Below are 21708 nucleotides of genomic sequence, written 5' to 3' on the forward strand. Positions count from 1 at the left end.
GAGTCAGTGAATTATTAACAAGCCCACCAGGTGATTCCCATGCAGGTGGCCCTTTGAAAGCCAATGCCCTAAGATCATTGTCTATAGTACATTTTATAATTAAGTTTTCACCAGCTGTGACCTTGGGCAGGTTATTTAATCTCTCTGTACCTCCTTTTCTCATAATAATAGCACATTCATTGTAATAAATGAGTCAGTAGTATTTATAATATTAAATTAGTTAATACATATAAAGTACTTATAATATTCCTGCAAATAATAACTGTTCAATATGATTTTTGGTTTGTTCTAAAGTAAGACCCCTTCTCTTACTGGCCCCTGTAGTCTTTTTTAGCTTGGAGATTTTGACTATTCCCCCTAACTCCTTCCCTTCCTTTGTGACCAGGGCAGGAACTGAATTGAAGAAGGGATTCAACCTGATTGAGTCTTCTGCTCTGTGGGTTGAACTAGTATTATCCAGCGTCCTGATGCCTTAAAACTCATGCCAGTCTACTGATATGTTTAGCAAGAAAACAGAATAAAGCAATATTTCTTCAAAAATTATGTTTGGAGCCAAATATCCTGGAAATTGAAATCACTTTCTGATGCAGCTGTCTCAGCAAAATGAATTCCCCTTTGTTTAGTATGTTGTAGGCATGGTGTAGACATAGCTTTTAAAGACTTACAGAGAACTTCAGGTACCTTTTGATCTCATCCTGTAACTTCCAAGAAAACGCTTTCATCAAAATGTGTTCTTCATAAAGTCGAAGGAAACTGTCTTCCAATTCGTCCCTGCTCATCCTGTGCAAGGGTGATTGAGTTTTTATATTCTTACCTAAAGCACCAGGAGAAGGTAAAATACTGCTTTTTTAATCCATCAAATCTCTTATCACATCTTGTCCAGAGGACACATCTCTCTTGAGTAGAGTATTTAAGAAAAAATTCAGTAACTACATGGATATGATTATTAAGATACCTCTGGAGGCTCCTTTTCATGTCATTTCAGCATGAGGTATGACTCAGTATCTTGTCTAGAAAGTGTACTTTCTTGATAAAAATGTCAAATTGAGCTTTTAGTTCACTTAATTTTTTCTTTTACTCTACTCTTCTACTTTTTTGTCTTTATTAGATAATTTGGATTTAAACAGGATTGTGCCCACAACCATCTTCAAACTTCAAGTAAGGTCAAAGTAATCAAACTTCATAAGGTAATTAGCAAGACCCATCTCATTTATCTTTGTGGTCTGGAGAAGGTGTCCCTGAAACTGCTTCTTTGGAATAGAGCCTCCGTTTAGTCTGAGCACAGGAAAACTAGAGCACATTTTTCAAATGTTCAATGTCCCAGGGTAAGCTCGGACCTTACAGTGAATGGGAGTTTTCCTAAAACACCAGAGTGAAAGCACAGTATTTTCCTTGCTGTGAAGAATGAGGATTGAAAGTTTTAGTTTCAAGGACTACCTCAGTCCTTCCTACCACCTATCTACTAGAAATGATGACAAATACTAGTTTCAAAAAATGCATTGTTGAGGTGTAATTGATATGCAATACACTGCACATATTTAAAATGTATAATTTGATTAATTTTGACATATGTATACATCTGTGAAGCCAACATCACAATTAAGATAATGAACATATCCACCACCCTCTGAGTTTCCTTTACCCCTTTGTAATTCAGTTCATCCCACCTTATTTCCAGGTTGAATCCCCAACTTTCTCCTTAAGCAGCCCTTTATATGCTTTATGTCACTATCAGTTCTTCAGCATTTTCTAGAATTTTATAGAAATGGAAATACTTCAACATTATGCATTAAGAAAATTTTAAACTATAATATCACATTTTCACCTACTGGTTTTAGCATTAAGACTGAATTCATGGAGATGGGCGGGAACACCTGCTAGGAGGTGCGTGCGGCCGCGGGGTGCCGGGTCCTACATCTAGGGGCGGGAGCCGCTGCTCAGTCGCGGAGCCCCACGTATCATGTAGTGGACCCCGACCATCAGACGCCACCTGAGAGACGTAAAATAAGTTTTCTGAGAAGCGGCAGTTCCCAGTACTTGTTATGAAGGCCTCAGTCTCAGAAAAGCACTGAGGGTGGAGGAGCTGGAAAAGCAACAACACAATCCCAAACGCAGTACAGTAATGAATAAGTCGAATTTGTTCCCTGCGTGGTAGAGCTTGCGGTCTAGTGAAGGCGAGAAATCGTAGCAAAATAACCACAAAGTTGTCATGGTGATAGGTGCCATAAGGGAAAGGTTACTGCCCGGCGGAAGCATGTAACGTTGAGCATAAGTGCTCAACAAACAAATTGGGTGGCAGATCTGACTTAGCTTGGAGGGTGAAAGCGCACCGGGCGCTAGGAGACCTGTCGTTCCCAGTCCTAGGGGAAGAGCTGAATTCCACGGGCCTCTCTGGAGATGCTGGCCTTTGACCTAGGGGGCCGCGTAAAGGTGGAGAGGCGCTGCCACTCTCTAAAGAAGAGTGCCTCCTCAAATGGGAATGATTGCTGTTCTTCCTGAAAAGCATGGCCGCACTTTTTCTGAAGAGGGTAATTCTGCAGACGTTAAAAACTGAAGCTAACTGCCTTGGAAGATGTTTTGGTAAACACATCATGCAAAAGACAGCACCAGCACAGTTATCCATTGTTGCTTCCGCCCCCAGACTCCCCTACATAATCCATGTGAAAGCTTTTAGTACTGTTGAAGACAGCCAGGAGGAAAGAAAAAAGAAAAGAAATAGTGAGACAACTTTTAGTAACGTTGGAAGAAAAATTCATGAGCGAATTATCCGCGTACTAGATGAACAGGGCAATGATATGGGCAGCATGCACCGTGCGGATGTGACTAAGCTCCTGGACAAGCCAGACCTGAGACTTGTTAAAAGGAACAGCAACTCCGAGCCTCCAGAGTACCAGCTCATGACAGGAATCCAGATTCACGAAGAACGGCTCAGGCTCAGAGAGGAGGAAAAAGCTAAACCCAAAACTGGACCGACCCAGATAAAGGAACTAACTTTTTCTTCAAATATTGGACAACATGATTTGGACACTAAGAGTAAACAGGTTCAGAAATGGATTGAGAAAAAATTTCGAGTTCAAATTACTATAAAGAAAGGGAAGAAAGTAGAAGAGCCAGAAAATAAAATGGAAGAGATATTTAATCAGATCCTCCAGACTATGCCTGGAATGGCTACCTTCTCATCTAGACCACAGGCTATTAAAGGAGGAAATGTTACAATGTGTGTTCTCCGTCCTTTGAGCAAAAAGGAAGAGGATGAATATAGACAAACTCAGGAGACTCAGAAAGGAGACATTTTGACCAAAGAAAGTGGAAATGATAGATAATCAGTTGTTCTACATCTGTAATTTTAATAAAAAGAAATGTGCTTCTGAGAAAAAAAAAGACTGAATTCATTAATACTATCAAGATCATCAAATAATGATTTTCTAATTCAATCACTCCTCGTCCATTTATTAGTTAACATTCAACTAAAAGGTAGAGATTTCTCTTCCTCTCATGAGTTTACTCTGATTCTTCCCATTTAAACCAAAAATTGTGTTTTATTCAAGTCTCCCCCTTTCTATAATTGTGTCTCTCTTCTAAAACAGTGAGAAAATGACTCCTATTATCCTTGACATATGTACTTATTTTCTCAATCGCCTTGAATGTAATCAGTCTCTTAACTATGTGGGCCATCTCCTTGCCCACTACACAACTTAATCATACCATTACTGCCAGCTAAAAGTCTCCTTACCCAAGGTGGCCCACTGATTTTTGTTTGCCTGCAACAGCTGAGAAGTACCCCCTCAATCCTGGTGGTGTGCTAATCAAGAATTTTGCTAGTATTCTTAAAGAACCTAGTGGTATAATGCTTAAGAAATTGCATTATATTGTTATTTTTCTTCTCTTTTTTTTAAAAAAAAAATTCTAAACTATTCTAAAGGAGAATGGTTCCACTTACGAGTATCTATTCTATAAAATTTCCAAGGGAAAAATTTTTGACTTGAAAATTAACTTAAAAATTTAACTTAATATCAGCAGAAGAGTAGAACATATGGAATAAAAATAAATAATAGGGGGAACAAATGTTAAAATAAATTTAGTTTGAAATGCTAGTGGTAAATGAAAGCGAGGGGTAAGGAGTATGGTATGTATAATCTTTTTTTCTCTGTTATCGTTTTCTTTTTCTGTTGTCTTTTTATTTCTTTTTCTAAATTGATGCAAATGTTCTAAGAAATGATGATATGCAACTATGTGATGATATTAAGAATTACCGATTGTATATGTAGAATGGAATGATCTCTTAATGTTTTGTTTGTTAATTTTTTAATTAATAAAAAAAGTTAAAAAAATTTAACTTAGAAGCTCTCCCTTTGCCTTTATTTTTCTATACAATTTATGTTCTAAAAGATAAAGGGAATAGGCTTGGGAAGATAGTGGCATAAGAAGGTGTGGAATTTAGTTAGTCCTCCAGAGCAGCTAGAAAATAGCCAGGAACTGGGTAGACCATGGTGGATCAGTGGCAGAGTTCTCACCTGCCATGCTGGAGATAAGGGTTCGGTTCCTGGTGCCTGCTCATGTAGAAAGAAAGAAAGAAAGAAAGAGAGAAAGAAAGAGAGAGAGAAAGAAAGAACTGTCTGGAATAACTGTTACAGAGACATCTACAATTGGACACATATTATACAGCAGTCTGGAATGGGTGGAAGGGCTGCGATCACAGCACAGAACTGTAAATAAGTCTTCCAACCTGCAGAGGCTGGCACCTCTACCCCACTGCCATGGCAGGTAGCTGGATACACTTCCTAATGGGAAAAAGAAGCAGACACTATTAGAAGCAAGGGACTGTAGCTCAACCAAGTGCCAGTTCTTGTTTTAATTAAAAAAATTTGGACTGCTAAATACATGTTCTGAGCACAGATAAACCCAGAGAAAAACAGAAAATAACCCTGAGGTCTTTCTCTCCACGCAGAGAAGAAGGGGCTGATATAGAAACAAACAAACAAAAAACAAACAAACAAAAAAAACAACAGAGGCTTTTGGAGTCAGCCTAGCTCAGAATACTGGCAAAGAGTTGTGGCCTTGTGTAGTGCTGGATACCAACCCCAGCTCTTGAATGGTGAACCTTGGGGGCTGAGCACTGGCTCTGGAAAGGAATTCTATTCTATTCTATTTTATTTTCTCTCTCTCTTTTAAGAGGTATTCTTGATAGCTCATTAGAGAAAGCCTTTGGAATTTTCAATTGTCAGCCCTGATCCAGGAAAGGGTGGAGTTAAGGTAGGTATGAGAGACAAAGTAACAAGTTAAGTGAAGGAGATAATTCCCTAAAGGGCATAACTTCCCCAAGAAAAGGGGTGTGTGTGTGTGGGGGGGCAAGACTTAGCTCAAGTGGTGGCCTTCCTTAAGAATTCATTCTACAGGGGCTGGGAACCAGAAACAGATAAGCTTGCCTCCCACCTCAGCCTCTGTCTCAACCACATCCCTGGCAGGCTAAGAATTAAAGACTCCATACCACTTTATACCAGTGGGGAATTGTGGACTGAAAAGTACCACTGCTGGGCAGGATCAGAAAAGTATTGAGTCTAGAGGCTCCACATAAAAATCAGACAACCTACCGAGTCTCAACCTCAGGGAAACCTGATACTGATTACATCCTAATGCTGAGACTGCAATCTAACATGTCTGGGAAAAACTTATTGGGGTTGATCATATCTGGGGAAACCCTCCTTAAAAAAGGTTTCATATAGGCAGGGCAAAAAAACAGAAAAACAAGGGCTGAAAAATTCTGAGCTGTTAAATAGAAGCTATGCTAGAGGTTTAGAATAAGTAGAACTGAATACCAAACAAACAAACAAAAACAGACAGAGAACAAAACATCCAACAAGAAAACACTAGATAAGATAGAGAAAATGACTTCCAGAATAAATTAATCAGGGAAATCAGATACCAACACACCAACAAAAACATTATGTCATACTACAAAAACAAAGATATGACCCAGTCAAAAGGAAAAAACTAACACTTCAAATGAGATACAGGAGTTGAAATAACTAATTAATGTTCAATCAAACATGCTAAATCAAGTCAAAAATCAAATCAATGAGTTGAGGGAAGATAGAGCAAAAGAGATGAAGGATATAAACATTGGGCGACCATAAAGAAGAACTCAAAAACTTGAGAAAATAAGTGATAGAATGTATGGGAATTAAAGGTGCAAGAGAAGAGATGAAAAACACTGATGACTAACAAGAGCAAATTTGAAGAGACTGAAGAAAGGATTAGAGAACTAGAGGATGGGATATCTGAAATCCTCTGTACAAAAGAACAAATGGGGAGAAGAATCAAAAAGTATGAGCAGGGTCTCAGGAAATTAAATGACAACATGAAGCATATGAATATACATGTTATGAGTATCCCAAAAGGAGAAGAGAAGGGAAAAGGGGCATAAAAAATAATGGAATAAATATTCACAGAAAACTTACCATTTCTTATGAAAGACATAAAATTGGAGATCAAAGAAATGCAATGTACCCCAAACAAAATAGATATGAATGGACTTTGTCCAAGACACTAATTAGATTGTCAAATGTCAAAGACAAAGAGAGAATCCTAAAATCAGCAAGAGAAAAATGATCCTCACATACAAGGGAAGCTCGATAAGACTATGTACATATTTTTCAGCAAAACCATGGAGGTGAGAAGGCAGTGGTATGATATATTTAAGACATTGAAAGAGAAAATTGCCAACTAAGAATTCTATACCTATCAAAACTGTCCTTCAAAAATGAGGGAGACTTTAAAATGTTTTCAGGCAAACAGCCATTGAGAAAGTTTATGAATAAGAGACTGGCTGTACAAGAAATACTGAAGGGAGCACTATGGGCAGATAGGAAAATACAGAAACACAGGAGAGAGAGGTCTGGAGAAGAGCGTAGAAGTGAAGAATATCAGTAAGGGTAAAAAAGGGGAAAAACAGATATGACCTACAAAATCCAAAAGACAAAATGGTAGAAGAAATTATTGCTTTTACAATAATGACATTAAATGTTACTGGAGTCATCTCCTCAATTAAAAGGCAAAGACTGGCAAAATGGATTAAAAAGCAGGTCCCATCTATATTCTGTCTACAAGAGATTCACTATAGACACAAGAACAAAAAACAGCCTGAAAGTGAAAGGCTGGAAAAGATATTTCATGTGAACAGCAGCCAGAAAAGAGTGGGGGTAGTGTGATGGTCAAGTTCATGTGCCAGCATGGCCAGGTAGTGGTGCCCAGTTGTCTGGTTGGGTAAGCATTGGTCTTTCTGCCACTGTGAGGACATTTCATGGACTTAAATCATGACCACTTTGGCTGCATCCACAGCTGATCGCATTTGCAGTCAGCTAAGGGAAATGTCTTCTGCAATGAGTGATGCTTAATCTTGTCACTGGAAGGCCTTTAACAAGGATTCAGAAGAGACAATCACTCTTCCTGCTTCATCCAGCCAGCTTCTCCTGAGAGTTCATTGATGACCTTCATTGGAGCTACCAGCTCGTCCTGCCCTACAGAATTTGGACTCTTACATCCCCATGGTTGCATGAGACACTTTTATAAATGTTATATTTATTCATATCTCCTGCTGATTCTGTTTCTCTAGAAAACCCTAGCTAATAACTGTCACTGAGCTGAAATCCTTAAACACAATGGGTATGATTGGATCCCGAGTTGACAGAAGCTAGGTGGCAGCACTTACTCACCAAAGACAAGGTGGGCGTGGCTATCATAATGGACAGCAGACTCAAAGCAGGAATCAAAATAATCTGACTCTCAGAGACTTGTGATGTTGGCTAGTAGATCATGGGGTACCTAGAAGTACAATAGATTGGCAGTATACTAAATTCTTGTTTGAGCTGTATAAGCAGAAGAGTTCTAGGTCAAGTGAACAGAAGTCTAAGTTGAACTACCAAAACAGAGTCATGGCCCCTTAATCAATTTCCAGACTTGAGACTGTTTACTTGAGTAAACAGACTCCAGACTTGAGCAGTTTACAGACTCAAAGCCTGTAATAAGGGTCCCCTAGAATGACGGGAAAGCCAGGTCCCTTTGGGGAAGACCCTGTTACACTGCCACAAATTTACACTGTTAATCTTCCTCCAAGCCTTTCCCCAAAAAACGTTTACCAGGGTAGCTGTACACTGAGAAAAAGGAAATGATCTGATATTTCAGGGATTGTTAGACATTAGTTCAGAAGTGACATTAATTCCAAGGGACCCAAACATCACTCTGGTCCACCAGTCAGAGTAGGCATTGGAGGTCATGTGATCAATGGATTTTAGCTCAGGTCCATCTCACATTGGGGTCCAGTGGGTCCGTGGACCCATTCTGTAGTTATTTCCCCAGTTCCAGAATGCATAATTGGAATAGACATACTGAGTAACTGGCAGAATTCCCACTTTGACTCTCTGATTTATGAAGTGAGGGCTATTGTGGTAGGAAAAGTCAAGTGGAAGCCATTAGAACTGACCCTACCTAGCAAAATAGAAAATCAGAAGCAATGCCAGATTCTTGGAAGGATTGCAGAGTTTAGTGCCACTCTTAAGGACTTGAAGAATGTAGGGGTGATGATTCCCATCACATTCCCATTCAGCTCTCCTATTTGGCTGAAAACAGATGGGTGTTGGAGGATGACAGTGGATTATCATAAATTCAATCAGGTGGTGACTCCAATTGCAGTCTGGATGTGGTATCATTGCTTGAACAAATCAATACATCCCCTGGTACCTGATATGCAACTATTGATCTGGCAAATGCTTTTTTCTCAATAGCTGTTAGCAAGAACCACCAGAAACAGTTTGCTTTCGCCTGGCAAGGTCAGCAATATACTTTCACGGTCCTACCTCAGGGGTATATCAACTCTCCAGCCCTATGTCATAATCTTGTCTGCAGTGACCTTGATCGTTTCTCTCTTCCACAAGACATCATGCTGGTCCCTTGTATTGATGATATCATGTTGATTGCACCTAGTAAGCATAAAGTAGCAACTACTCTAGACTTACTGGCAAGGCATTTGTGTATCAGAGGATGGGAGATAAATCCAACAAAAATATAGGGGTCTTCTACCTCAGTGAAATTTCTGGGTATCCAGTGGCATGGGGCATGTTGAAATATCCCTTCCAAGGTGAAGGGTAAGTTGCTGCATCTGGCCTCTCCTATCACTAAAAAAGAGGCACAACACATAGTTGGTCTCTTTGTATTTTGGTGACAACATATTCCTTATCTGGGTGTGCTACTCTGACCCATTTATTGAGTAACCAGAAAAGCAGCTAATTTTGAGTGGGGACCTGAACAAGAGGGGACTCTGTGACAGGTCCAGGCTGCTATACAAGCTGCTCTGCCACTTGGACCATACAATCCAGCAGATCCAATAGTGCTGGAAGTGTCAATGGCAAATAGAGATGCTGTCTGGAACCTTTGGCAGGGCCCTATAGAAGAATCACAACACAGGTCCTTAGGATTTTGGAGCAAAACCTTACCATCTGCTGCAAATAACTACTGTCCTTTTGAGAAACAGTTTCTGACCTGCTATTGGGCCTTAGTAGAGATTGAACACTTAACTGTGGACCACCAAGTTACCATGGGACCTGAGTTGCCTTATCATGACCTGGGCATTGTCTGACCCACCAAGCCATAAAGTTGGGCATGTGCAGCAGCCCTTCATCATAAAATGGAAATGGTATGTACAAGAAAGGACCAGATCAGGTCCTGAAGGTACAAATAAATTTCATGAGGAAGTGGCCCAAATGCCCATGGTCTTCACTCCTGCCACATTACCTTCTCCTTCCCAGAACAGAGCAACGACCTTTTGGGGAGCTCGTAACAGTGAGGTGACTGAGGAAGCAAGAACTCGGGCCTGGTTTACAGATGGTTCTGCACAATATGCAGGTACCACCTGAAAGTAGACAACTGCAACACTACAACCCCTTTCTAGGATGTCCCTGAAGGACAGTGGTGAGGAGAAATCTTCCCGGGGGGCAGAACTTCAAGCATTGTAACTGGTTGTTCATTTTTCTTGGAAGGAGAATTGGCCAGAGGTGCATTTGTATACTGACCCATTTACTATTGCTAGTGGTTTGGCTGGAAGGAAAGAGCATGATTAAAAGATTGGTGAGAAAGAGGTCTGGGAAAGAGGTATGTGGATAGACCTTTCTGAGTAGGCTAAAAACATGAAGATATATGTGTTCCATGTGAATGTGCAGCAGAGGGTGACTTCAGCAGAGGAAGGTTTTAATAATCAAGTGGATAAGATGATTATTCTGTGGCTACCTGTTAGCCACATTCCCCAGTAACTCCTGTCATTGCATAATGGGCTGGTAAATAAAGTGGTCATGGTGATAGGAATGGAGGTTATGCATGGGCTCAGCAACATGGACTTCCACTCACCAAGGTTGACCTGACTACAGCCACTGCTGAATGCCTGATCTTCCAGCAGCAGAGACCCACACTTAGCCCCTGATATGCCACCATTCCCCAAGGTGATCAGCCAGCTACATGTTGGCAGGTTGATTACATTGGATCACCTTGATCAAGGAAGGGGCAGCAATTTATTCTAAATGTAATAGACACACAGTCTGGATATGGGTTTGCTTTCCCTGTATGCACTGCTTATGCCAAAGCTATCATCCATGGACTTACAGAATGCCTTATCATTATGGTATTCCACACAGCATTTTTTCTGATCAAGGAACCCACTTTACAGCAAATGAAGTGAAGGAATGGTTACACGCTCATGGAATTCTCTGGTCTTACCATGCTTCTCATCATCAGAGGCAGCTGGGTTGATAGAATGGTGGAATGGCCTTTTGAAAACTCAAGTACCATGCCAACTAGGTGGCAATACCTTGCAGGGCTGGGGTGATGCTCTCCAGGAGGCTGTGTATGCTCTGATTCAGCATCTACTGTATGTTGCTGTTTCTCCCATAGCCAGGGTTCATGGGTCCAGGAATCAAGGGGTGGAAATAGGAGTGGAACCACTCACTATTACCCCCAGTGATCTTGTAGGAAAATTTTTGCTTCCCCTCCTTGCAACTCTGAGCTCTGCTGGTCTACAGGTTTTAGTTCCAGAAGGGGAAGTGCTTCTATCAGGAGAAACAACAATGTTTCCATTGAACTGGAATCTAAGAATGCCACCGGGTCACTTTGGGCTACCCATGACCCTGGGTCAACAAACCAAGAAGGGGATTACTTTATTGGCTGGGGTGATTGACCCTGACTATCAGGGGGAAATAGGACTTCAGCTACCTACCACAATGGAGGTAAAGAAGAGTTTTCCTGGAATATAGGAGATTTCCCTAGGGCATTTCTTAGTACTACCATGCCCTGTGATTAAAATCAATGGAAAACTGCAACAACTCAATCCAGGCAGGACTACCAATGGCTCTGAAACTTCAGGAATGTAGATTTGGGTCACCCCACTAGGCAAAGAACCATGGCCAGCTGAGGTGATTGCTGAGGGTAAAAGGAACATGGAAAGGGTAGTGGAAGAAAGCAGTGATAAATATGAATTATGATCACATGATCAGTTACAGAAACGAGGACTGTAATGTATAAATAAATCAAATATGGTTGTTTTCCTCTTTATTTTATACACTTTATCATGTGACATAAGCTGTTCTGTTCATGTTATAGTATTTAAGTTGTGGGATATAAAGTTTAAAAGTAAGTGTTGGGTGGGCCACGGTGGCTCAGCAGGCAGGAATGCTTGCCTGCAATGCCAGAGGACCCCGGTTTGATTCCTGGTGCCTACCCATGTAAAAAAAAAAAAAGTAGGTATTACCCAAGGACTTGCACCCTATTCTGGAGAGATTTAATGCATTTTTGGTGGTTCACAGGACAGTTGAATATTGTTAGGTGAGGAAAAAATGTGCTTGTTACTTTTTTCTATTTAGAGATTAAGTATGGTTTGAGGTGATGTATATAGCTGCCAAATTGACAAGGGGAGGACTGTGATAGTCAGGTTCCTATATCAACATGGCCAGATGGTGGTGCCTGGTTATCTGGTCGAGCAAGTGCTAGCCTGTTTGTTGCTGTGAGGACATTTCATGTACTTAAATCATGATCATGTGGGCTGCATCCACAGCTGATTACATTTGCAATCAACTAAGGAGATCATCATCCAGCACAGACCACATATTGGGTCACCAAGCAAGTCTCAATAAATTGAAGAAGATTGAAATTATACAAAACAATTCTTCTCATCATAATGGAATGAAGTTGGAAGTCAGTAACAGGCAGAAGACCAGAAAATTCACAAATATATGGAGGCTAAATAACATGTTCTTTACAATCAGTAGGTCAAGGAAAAAATTACAAGAGAAATTAGTACATATTTCAAGGCAAATGAAAATGAAAACATAATAAATATCAAAACGTATGGGATGCAACAAAGACAGTGCTGAGAAGGAAATTTATTGCCTAAATGCTTATATTAAAAAAGAAGAAAGAAAAAATAGCAAAAGTAACTGTACAGTTGTAGGAACTAGTGAAAGAACAGCAAATTCACCTCAAAGCAAGGAGAAGATAAGAAATAATGAAGATTAGCACAGAAATAAATGAAGTTGAGAATATGTATACAATATAGGAACTCAATAAAACCCTATGTTTGTTCTTTGAGAAAATCAATATAATCAATGGACTTTTAGTTAGGCTGACAAAAAAATAAGTACGAGAGAGGCTGCAAATAAATAAAATCAGAATTGGGAGAGGGGACACAACCAGTGACCTCACAGAAATAAAGACAATAATGAGAGCATACCATGAGCAACTACATATATATATATTTGGGGGGGGTAGGGTGCATGGTCTTGGAATTGAACCTGGGTCTCTCCTATGGTTGCACCTGCAACTATATTTTAATAAACTAGACTATGTAAATGAAATAGAGAACTTCCTTAAGAAGCATGAACAAGCAACATTGACTCAAGGACAAACAGACGACTTTAACAAACCAGTCACAAGTAAAGAGATTGAATCAGTTATCACGAAGCTTGTAAAAAAGAAACATGCAGGACAAGATGGTTTCACATGTGAATTCTACCAAGCATTCAAGAAGAAATTTGTACCAATCCTGCTCAAACTCTTCAAAAAAAAATTGAAGAGGAGAGAAAGACACCTAGCTCATGCTACGAAGACAATATTACCCAATACCAACACCAGACAAAGATACTACAATCTCTTTGATGAATATAGATGCAAAAATCCTCAACAAAATACTCACAAATTTTATCCAGCAGCACATTAAAAGAATTGCACACCACGACTAAATGGGACTTATTCCAGGTATGTAAGGTTGATTTGACACAAGAAAATCAATTAATGTAATACTCTACATCAATAAATCAAAGCAGAAGAACCATATTGATGCAGAAAAGGCATTCAACAAAACTCAACATCCTTTCTTAAAGAAAACACTTCAAACAATAGGAATATAAGGAACCTCCTCAATATGATAAAGGGAGTACATGAAAAAACCCACAGCTAACATTATACCCAATTGAGAAAGACTTAAAACTGTCCCCCTAAAGATCTGGAACAAGATGAGAGTGCCCACTGTCATCATTGTTATTCAACACTGTGCTGGAATTTCTAGTCAAAGCAATTAGATAAGAAAAAGGAATAAAAAGCATCCAACTTGGAAAGGAAGAAGTAAAATTTCACTGTTTAAAATTACCTGATTCTATGTTGAAAATCCAAAAAAATCAGCAGCAAAGTTGCTAGAGCTAATGAATGAGTATAGCAAAGTGGCAGGGTACAAGAGCAACACCCCAAAATCAGTAGTGTTTTTATCTACTAGGAATGAGCATTCTGAGGAGGAAATCAAAAAAAAAATTTTCCACTTACAAAACAACCAAAAGAAAAAAATACTTAGGAATGAATTTAACGAAGGCCACAAAACACCCATATGCAAAACAAACAAATAAAAAACCCTAGAAGAAATAGTTAAAAAGAAATTAAAGAAGATCTAAATAAATGAAAGGACATACCATATTCATGGATTAGAACACTAAATATAGTTAAGATGTCAATTCTACTCAAATTGATTTATAGATTCAATGCAATACCAATTAAAATTGCAACAACTTACTTTGCAGAAATAGAAAAACCAATCACCAAATTTACTTGAAAGAGCAGGGTGCCCTGAATAGCTAAAAATATGTTGAGAAAGAGGAATGATGTGTGAGGCCTTACACTACCTGACTTTAAAGTATATTACAAAGTTACAGTGGTTAAAACAGCATGGTACTAGCATAAAGATATATATATATACTGACCAATGGACTAGAATTGAGTGTTGAGAAATAGACCCTCTCATCTATGGACAATTGATCTTCGATAAAGCAGTCAAGCCAACTCAACTGAGACAGTGCAGCCTTTTCAATAAATGGGGATTGGAGAACTGGATATCCGTATTCAAAAGAATGAAAAAGGACCCATATCTCATATCTTATAGAAAAATTAACTCAAAATGGATCAAAGACCTAAACATTAGAGCTAAGACTATAACACTTTTAGAAGAAAATGTGAGGAAATATTTATCTTGTGATGGGTGATTTCCTAGACTTTACACCCAAAATGTGAGCAATGAAAAAAAGAGATAGATAGTATCGCCTCAAAATTAAACATGTTTGCGCATGAAAGGACTTTGTCAGGTAAGTTAAAAGGTAGCTTATTTTGCTGGTTTGAAAAGATTTATATACTCTAGAAAAACCCAACTTACTTAAGTTATTGCCATGGAGATGTGACTCACTCAACTGTGGGTATTAACTTTTGAATAGAGGGAGATGTGACTCCACCCATTCTGTGTGGGTCTTGCTTACTTTACTGGAATCCTTTAAAAGAGGAAGCATTTTGGAGAAAACTTGAGAATGACAAGAGTAACAGAGGAGAATGATGAGATAGGCATGAGAACTACAAGAGCCCACATGGCTAGAGACCTTTAGAGACGAACAAGGAATATGTCCCCAGGGGAGCTTCATGGAACAAGAAGCCTGGAGTGAAAGCTAGCAGATATTGCCGTGTTCACCATGTGCCTTTACAGTTGAGAGAGAAATCCTGAACTTCATTGGCCTTCTAGAACCAAAGTATCTTTCCCTGGATGCCTTAGATTGGACATTTCTATATCCTTGCTTCAATATGGACATGTTTTGCAGCTTAATTTGATAAAATTTGACCACAGAAGGATGATTATTTCCCTTTGGAATGGTGAAATCAGAAAAAAAATTAATTTTCAATATGTGCATTGAAAAAATAAATATTCCCTAAATTTGATCTTATCAACTTAGGTCATCAAAAGTTTTCTTTTCTGTGAAAATAGCTCTAGGATAAATTTAAGATTGCTTAGGATGAAAAATAGTTTTAATCCTAAGCAATCTTAAACTTCCAAAACAATGAGCTTACAAAATTAAGAAGCTGATTGCTAGGCATACTTAATTTAACAGGAAAGTATGGTCACTAAGAAGGAAATTTGAAACATGACCATAAACCTTATGAAAATTTTCATTTATAATAAGCTCTTTATGTCATTTATCTTTAGCTATTTAATAAATACTGAAAGGGAAATTAGATACACTTTGTGATAAAACCAAAAAAAGTTTTTTTTCCCCACTAAGTTATCTTGTAGATCGTTCCTTTTGACCTTTCTCCCAAACCTCCTTTACTCTGTTGAAAAAAATATTGAGTTCTTTTAGATTCCTGGTTAGTTAAGTGATTTCCAAACTTACTGGACTCTCCAAGTAGGTAGTACCTGTACAGGCATTTACTGTTACTAGATCCATGACTTTTCAACTTTGAAAATTATATCAGCTTACTCATCTTTCACAGGCTTTGAAAACGTAAAGCTTTGAGAAACACAAAATTCCAAATCACACACTGCTGAAGAGCGTTGTTAATGTAAGAAGTTTTCACTTATTAAAATATCGCGATTCATTTGGCACTGATAATTGAATGAGCTCCAGATATTTGGTGGCTTTGATTACCTCCCAGCTTGGCTAGGCCTATTTTTAAAATTTAACAACAAAATAAAATGTTTTATTGTTAAATGTATCTTCCAGATGAAAATATAATGGTCAAAATTTATGGGATACAGGTTAGGCAGGGATTAGAGGGAATTTTATAGTTGTAAATGCTCACGTTATAAAAGAAGGAAGATAGGCCAGAGAAGTCCTGAAATCCAGAGATGTCAGTCTCTCCAAGAACATCAACCAGTTCTACCCCACTAACCCATATTGTCAACACCTCTTTCCATCATGAAAAATGTTAGAATAGACATAACACAAATATCCCTAAAGATTGGGAGAAAGATCAAAGAGAAAGGAGGAGTTATAACAAAGAACTTTGGATTTAACAAATGAGTATGACTACTGAATCATTCTATTGATATTTCTTTTTAATCTTCAGTGTCTTGGAGCAGCTAGAAGGAAAAACTGAGATTGCAGAACTGTAATCCATACTAAATGTTTAAATCTGTTCTAGAAGTACATGTTAAAATGTACTTTGAAATGTATTGCTGTTTGTATATATGCTTCACAATAAAAATGTTAAAAACAAAAAAAAGAAAAAGAAGGAAGTTACAAATCAGTGCCTTATTCTTCTATTTCTAGAAACTAGAAAAAAGAAGAGTAAACTAAAACCAAAATAAGCAAGAGGGAGGAAATAATCAGATTATAGTTAAATAATGAAATTGAGAATAGGGAAAAAAAACATGGAGAAAATCAATGAAACCAAATTCGGTTATTTGAAAGATCAACAAATGGACAAACCTTTTACCAGATTGACCAAGAAAGAAAGAAAGAAGACTCAGATTACTAAAATCATGAATGAGCAAGAAGAATCACTGTCAATCTTACAGAAATAAAAAAGCTTATGAGGGAATACTGTGAACAACTGAATGCAAACAAATTAGGCAACCCAGATGAAATGGACAAATTCCTAGAAAAACACAAACTACTAAAAGTGACTCAACACAAAAAGGAACAATGTCATGAGGCATGCAATGATGTGAATGAACATGTGGGACATTTGGTGAGACAAAATAAGCCAGAAACAAAAAAGCAATAATGGCATGGTCACCTTGTAAGAAAACAGGGGCCTAGATTGTAAGCTTTTAGAGCAGACACACTAAGTCCGGAGTGGTGATTGTTGTTTCTGGATTTTGAGAGGCTATTTTATATATATAACCTGATATTTAGAGATAAGAATGAAGCCAAACAGGTTGGGGTTAAAGTAATTCAGAACATAGGGGTAAGGAAGACAGTGTCTATATTTTAGAACCACACATACTCTTTGAGACCAATGGAAGAAAGGTTTACTTGATCTGGAACTGAAACTTTCTGTAGTACATAATCTAATTCAACCTATCTGTATAGCTCATTTGAACAGTTGGAACACAGGGAGCACAGAATAAGAAAGAGGTCTTTTAATCCTGCATAAGTTATTGTAATGCCTGGAAACATACTAGAGTATATTAAGCAGATAATCAAAAAAAGCATTAGCAAAGTCCCCTGAGGGAGGGGAGAAACACTATGGAACTATTAAACCTTACCATTAGGAAATCCCCTGATACTGTGTCAAACTTAGGGATACCCAAATCAATAAGCCATGCCCTCAATCATGAGGCTTACTCTTGTGAAGCTTATATAGGTAGCCTAGAAACTTAGACTACCTATAGGCATGCCTGGGAGTTACTTCTGGAGGAAATCTGTTGTTGCTCAGATGTGGCCTCAGTTTCTCTAAGCCCAACTCTGCAAGTGAAATCATTGCCCTCCCCCAATGTGGGACATGACATCTGGGGTTAAAGTTTCCCTGGCAACATGGGAAACTCCCAGGAATGAATTCGGACCTGGTACCATGGGATCAACAATTACATCCTGACCAAAAGGGGGAAAAGAAGTGTAATAAATAAAGTATCAGTAGTAGAGAAAGTTCAAATAGAGTCAAGAGGCTACTCTGGAGGTTGCTTTTTATGCAAGCTTCAGGTAGACCTTGCTACCTATTATAACCTGCCAACCCTCAACCAGACCATTCCAGCCAATCCTAAAGAATGCCTAGGGCAATATATAAGGTTCCATAAGGTTTCCAGGCTCTAGAGTAACTTTCCAGAAACCTACAACCTCCAGATGGGCCCCTGGTCCAGATAAGTCCTGAAACCTAGCCTAGCCTCTCCAGAACATCAGATAGTTCCATCTCCCTACCCCATATTAGTGACAGATGCTTCCAGTATAGAATATTTAGAATTGTCATAGCCTGAACAACCCCCAAAAGAGGTATAGAAAGATCAAAGATGATGGTGGAATTATACATAGAAGATAGGACTTAACAAATTAATATGAATACTGAATCATTAGATTGATATCTCTTTTAGTCTCCAATATTTTAGAGCAACTAGAAGTAAAAACCTAAAATTGTGAAATTGTAACCCATGTCAAACTCTGAAATATGTTCTACAACTAATTGTGGTGGTGTGCTCTGAAATTTATAGCTTTTTTGTATATATGTTGCTGTTCACAAAAAAAAGAAGGAAAGAAAGTCAATTGTGATAATAAAAAAGTATTTAAGACCTCTAGCCTCCTATATTCTGGATCAACTAGAATGAAAAATATGAGAGGATCGTATGGGAGGCTGTGCTGGTTTGAAAGGGTGCATGTCCCCTAGAAAAGCCATGTTTTAATCTAAATCCCATTTCATAAAAGCAGAATAATCTCTATTCAATGACGTATGTTTGAAATTGTTATCAGATCATCTCCCTGGAGATGTGATTTAATCAAGAGCGTTTAGCTGGATTAGGTGATGACATGTCTTCACCCATTTGGGTGGGTCTTGATAAGTTTCTGGAGTCCTATAAAAGAGGAAAAATTTTGGAGAATGAAAGATTCAGAGAGAAGAGAGAATGCTGCAGCACCACAAAGCAGAGAATCCACCAGCCAGCGACCTTTGGAGATAAAGAAGGAAAATGCCTCCTGGGAGCTTCATGAAACCAGAAGCCAGAAGAGAAAGTTAGCAGATGATGCTGTGTTCACCATGTGCCCTTCCAGCTGAGAGAGAAGCCCTAACTGTGTTTGCCATGTGCCTTCTCACTTGAGAGAGAGACCCTGAACTTCACTGGCCTTTCTGGACCAAGGTATTTTTCCCTGGATGGATGCCTTTGATTGGACATTTCTATAGACTTGTTTTAATTGGGACATTCTCTCAGCCTTAGAACTGTAAACTAGCAACTTATTAAATTCCCTTTTTAAAAGCCATTCTGTTTCTGGCATATTGCATTCCAGCAGCTAGCAAACTAGAACATAGCCTATGATAAACTCTGGGATCTCTCCTGTAACCACTTTTTGAAGAGTGTTTTGAAAACTATTGCTTTTTTATTTCTTTGCTTTGTATATATGTTATACTACACAACAAAAAAATTTTTTAAATATTATCCTCCAATGAAAATCTGGCAAAGAAACTTAAATGAACTTTTTGGGGAAGTAATCTTGAATTTAAAGAGAAAACTATAACTATATTTCAAGCAGAAGTCATCTGTAATCCTTTGCTAGGCAAACACTTCACCTTAATTTGGGAATTACTATGAATACCTTTCTGTATTTAGTCTTTTAACATATTTATGGTTCATTATTATTTCTACCTGTTGGCTTAATAACTGGCATAGCTCCTTTTTAAACAATTAAAATGTCAATAATGTAACAAATAAATATGCAGCTCAACAACAGCAACAACAAAAAGTGACTCAAGAAGAAATAGAACATCTGAATAGACAATTGAGTTAATAATAAAAGCTCTTTTCATGAAGAAAATCCCAGGCTCAAATGGCTTCACTAGTGAATTCTACCAAATGTTTAAAGAAGAATTAATGCATATCCTTCAGAAACTCTTCAAAAAAATAGAAAAGAATGGAAACTTTAACAACTCACTCAATGAGAAAAAAACCTGGCTAAGACATCACAAGAATGAAAACTATAAATTGATGAGATGATAAATATTGAATATATAAACTCTCAGCAAAATACTAGTAAACAGAATCTAGCAACATATAAAAAAGGGTTATTTATGCACCATGACCAGGTACAATTTATCCCAGAAACAAAAGGTTGGTTTAATATATGAAATCACTATATTAATACAATAAGGGACAAGAAACACATGCGCATCTCAATAGACACTCAATAGTTGTATTTGACAAAATACAACTCATTTTCAGGATAAAAACACTCACTGTTCTAGTTTGCTAGCTGCCAGAATGCGATATACCAGAAACGGAATGGATTTTAAAAGGGGGAATTTAATGAGTTGCTAGTTTACAGTTCTAAGGCTGAGAAAATGTCCCAATTAAAGCAAATCTATAGAAATGTCCACTCAAAGGCATCCAGGGAAAGATATCTTAGTTCAAGAGGGCCGATGAATTTCAGGGCCTCTCTCACATCCGAGAAGGTGAACACAGTCATGGTTTCTCCCTCAGCTGGAAGGGCACATGGTGAGCACAGCGTCATCTGCTAAGCTTCTCTCCTGGCTTCCTGTTTCATTAAGCTACCTGGGAGGCATTTTCCGTCTTCATCTCCAAGGTGCTGGCTGATGGATTCTCTGCTTCATGGTGCTGCAGCACTCTCTGCTCTCTCTGAATCTCTCATTCTCCAAAATGTTTCCTCTTTGATAGGACTCCAGTAAACCAATCAAGATCCATCCAAATGGGTGGAGACATGTCATCACCTAACCCAGTTTAACAACCACTCTTGATTAAATCACATCTCCTGGGAGATGATCTGATTACAGTTTCAAACATATAGTATTGAATAGAGATTTTTCTACCTTTCTGAAATGGGATTTTGATTAAAACGTGGCTTTTCTAGGGGACATACATCCTTTCAAACCAGCACACTCACAAGCTTGTAATACAGGGAGCTTTCTCAACCTGATAAGGTCATCTGCAAAAATCTATAACTAAATCAATACTTAATGGTAAAGACTGAATATTTTCCCCTCCAAGAACAGGTGACAAAGATGTCCACTCTTCTTCTATTCTGTTGCAGTGGAGGTCCAAGCAAGGTCGATTAAGCAAGAAAAAGAAACAAAAGCTATTCAGATTGGAAAGGAAGAAATGAAAATATTTCTATTCACAGATGACATTATCTTGTATATATAAAACCCAAAATAACCTACTACAAAAATTTAGAACTGACACATAAGTTCAGGAAGGTTTTTGGGTATAAGATGATTATACAAAAAATCAGTTGTATTTCTATATATTAGCAATGAACAGTCTGAAAAAGAAATCAAGAAATCAATTCCTTTTACAATAGTATCAAAAAGAATAAAATATTTAGCGATAAATTAAAGTATTGCAAATAATGTACACTGAAAACTATGAAACATCATTAAGAGAAATTAAAGTAGACCTAAATAAATGGAAAGACACCCCATGTTCATTGACTGGAAGGCTTAATATGGATAAAATGGTAAATGATTACAGATTTAAAGCAGTCCTTATCAAAGTTCCAGCACACTTTTTTTGCAGAAATTACCAAGCTGATTGTTAGTAGTTAGATGGAAATGCCAGACCTAGAATAGCCAAAATAATGTTGATAAAGAAGAACAGAGTGGGACAACTTACACTTCCTGATTTTAAAATTTATTACAAAAGCTACAATAATCAAGACAGTCTGATAGTGGCATAAGACATATGCAGCAATGAAAGAGAATTGAGAGTCT

At 38.1% G+C, this 21708-nt stretch overlaps 1 pseudogene; it reads left to right on the forward strand.

Moving 5' to 3' along the window:
* The first annotated feature begins 2129 nt into the window (after window positions 1-2129).
* Window positions 2130-3367, forward strand: LOC143654909 (translation initiation factor IF-3, mitochondrial pseudogene; annotated as a pseudogene).
* The last annotated feature ends 18341 nt before the right edge of the window (window positions 3368-21708 follow it).

The sequence above is a fragment of the Tamandua tetradactyla genome, chromosome 14 (genome assembly GCF_023851605.1).
Source record: "Tamandua tetradactyla isolate mTamTet1 chromosome 14, mTamTet1.pri, whole genome shotgun sequence".
NCBI classification, from domain to species: Eukaryota; Metazoa; Chordata; class Mammalia; order Pilosa; family Myrmecophagidae; genus Tamandua; species Tamandua tetradactyla.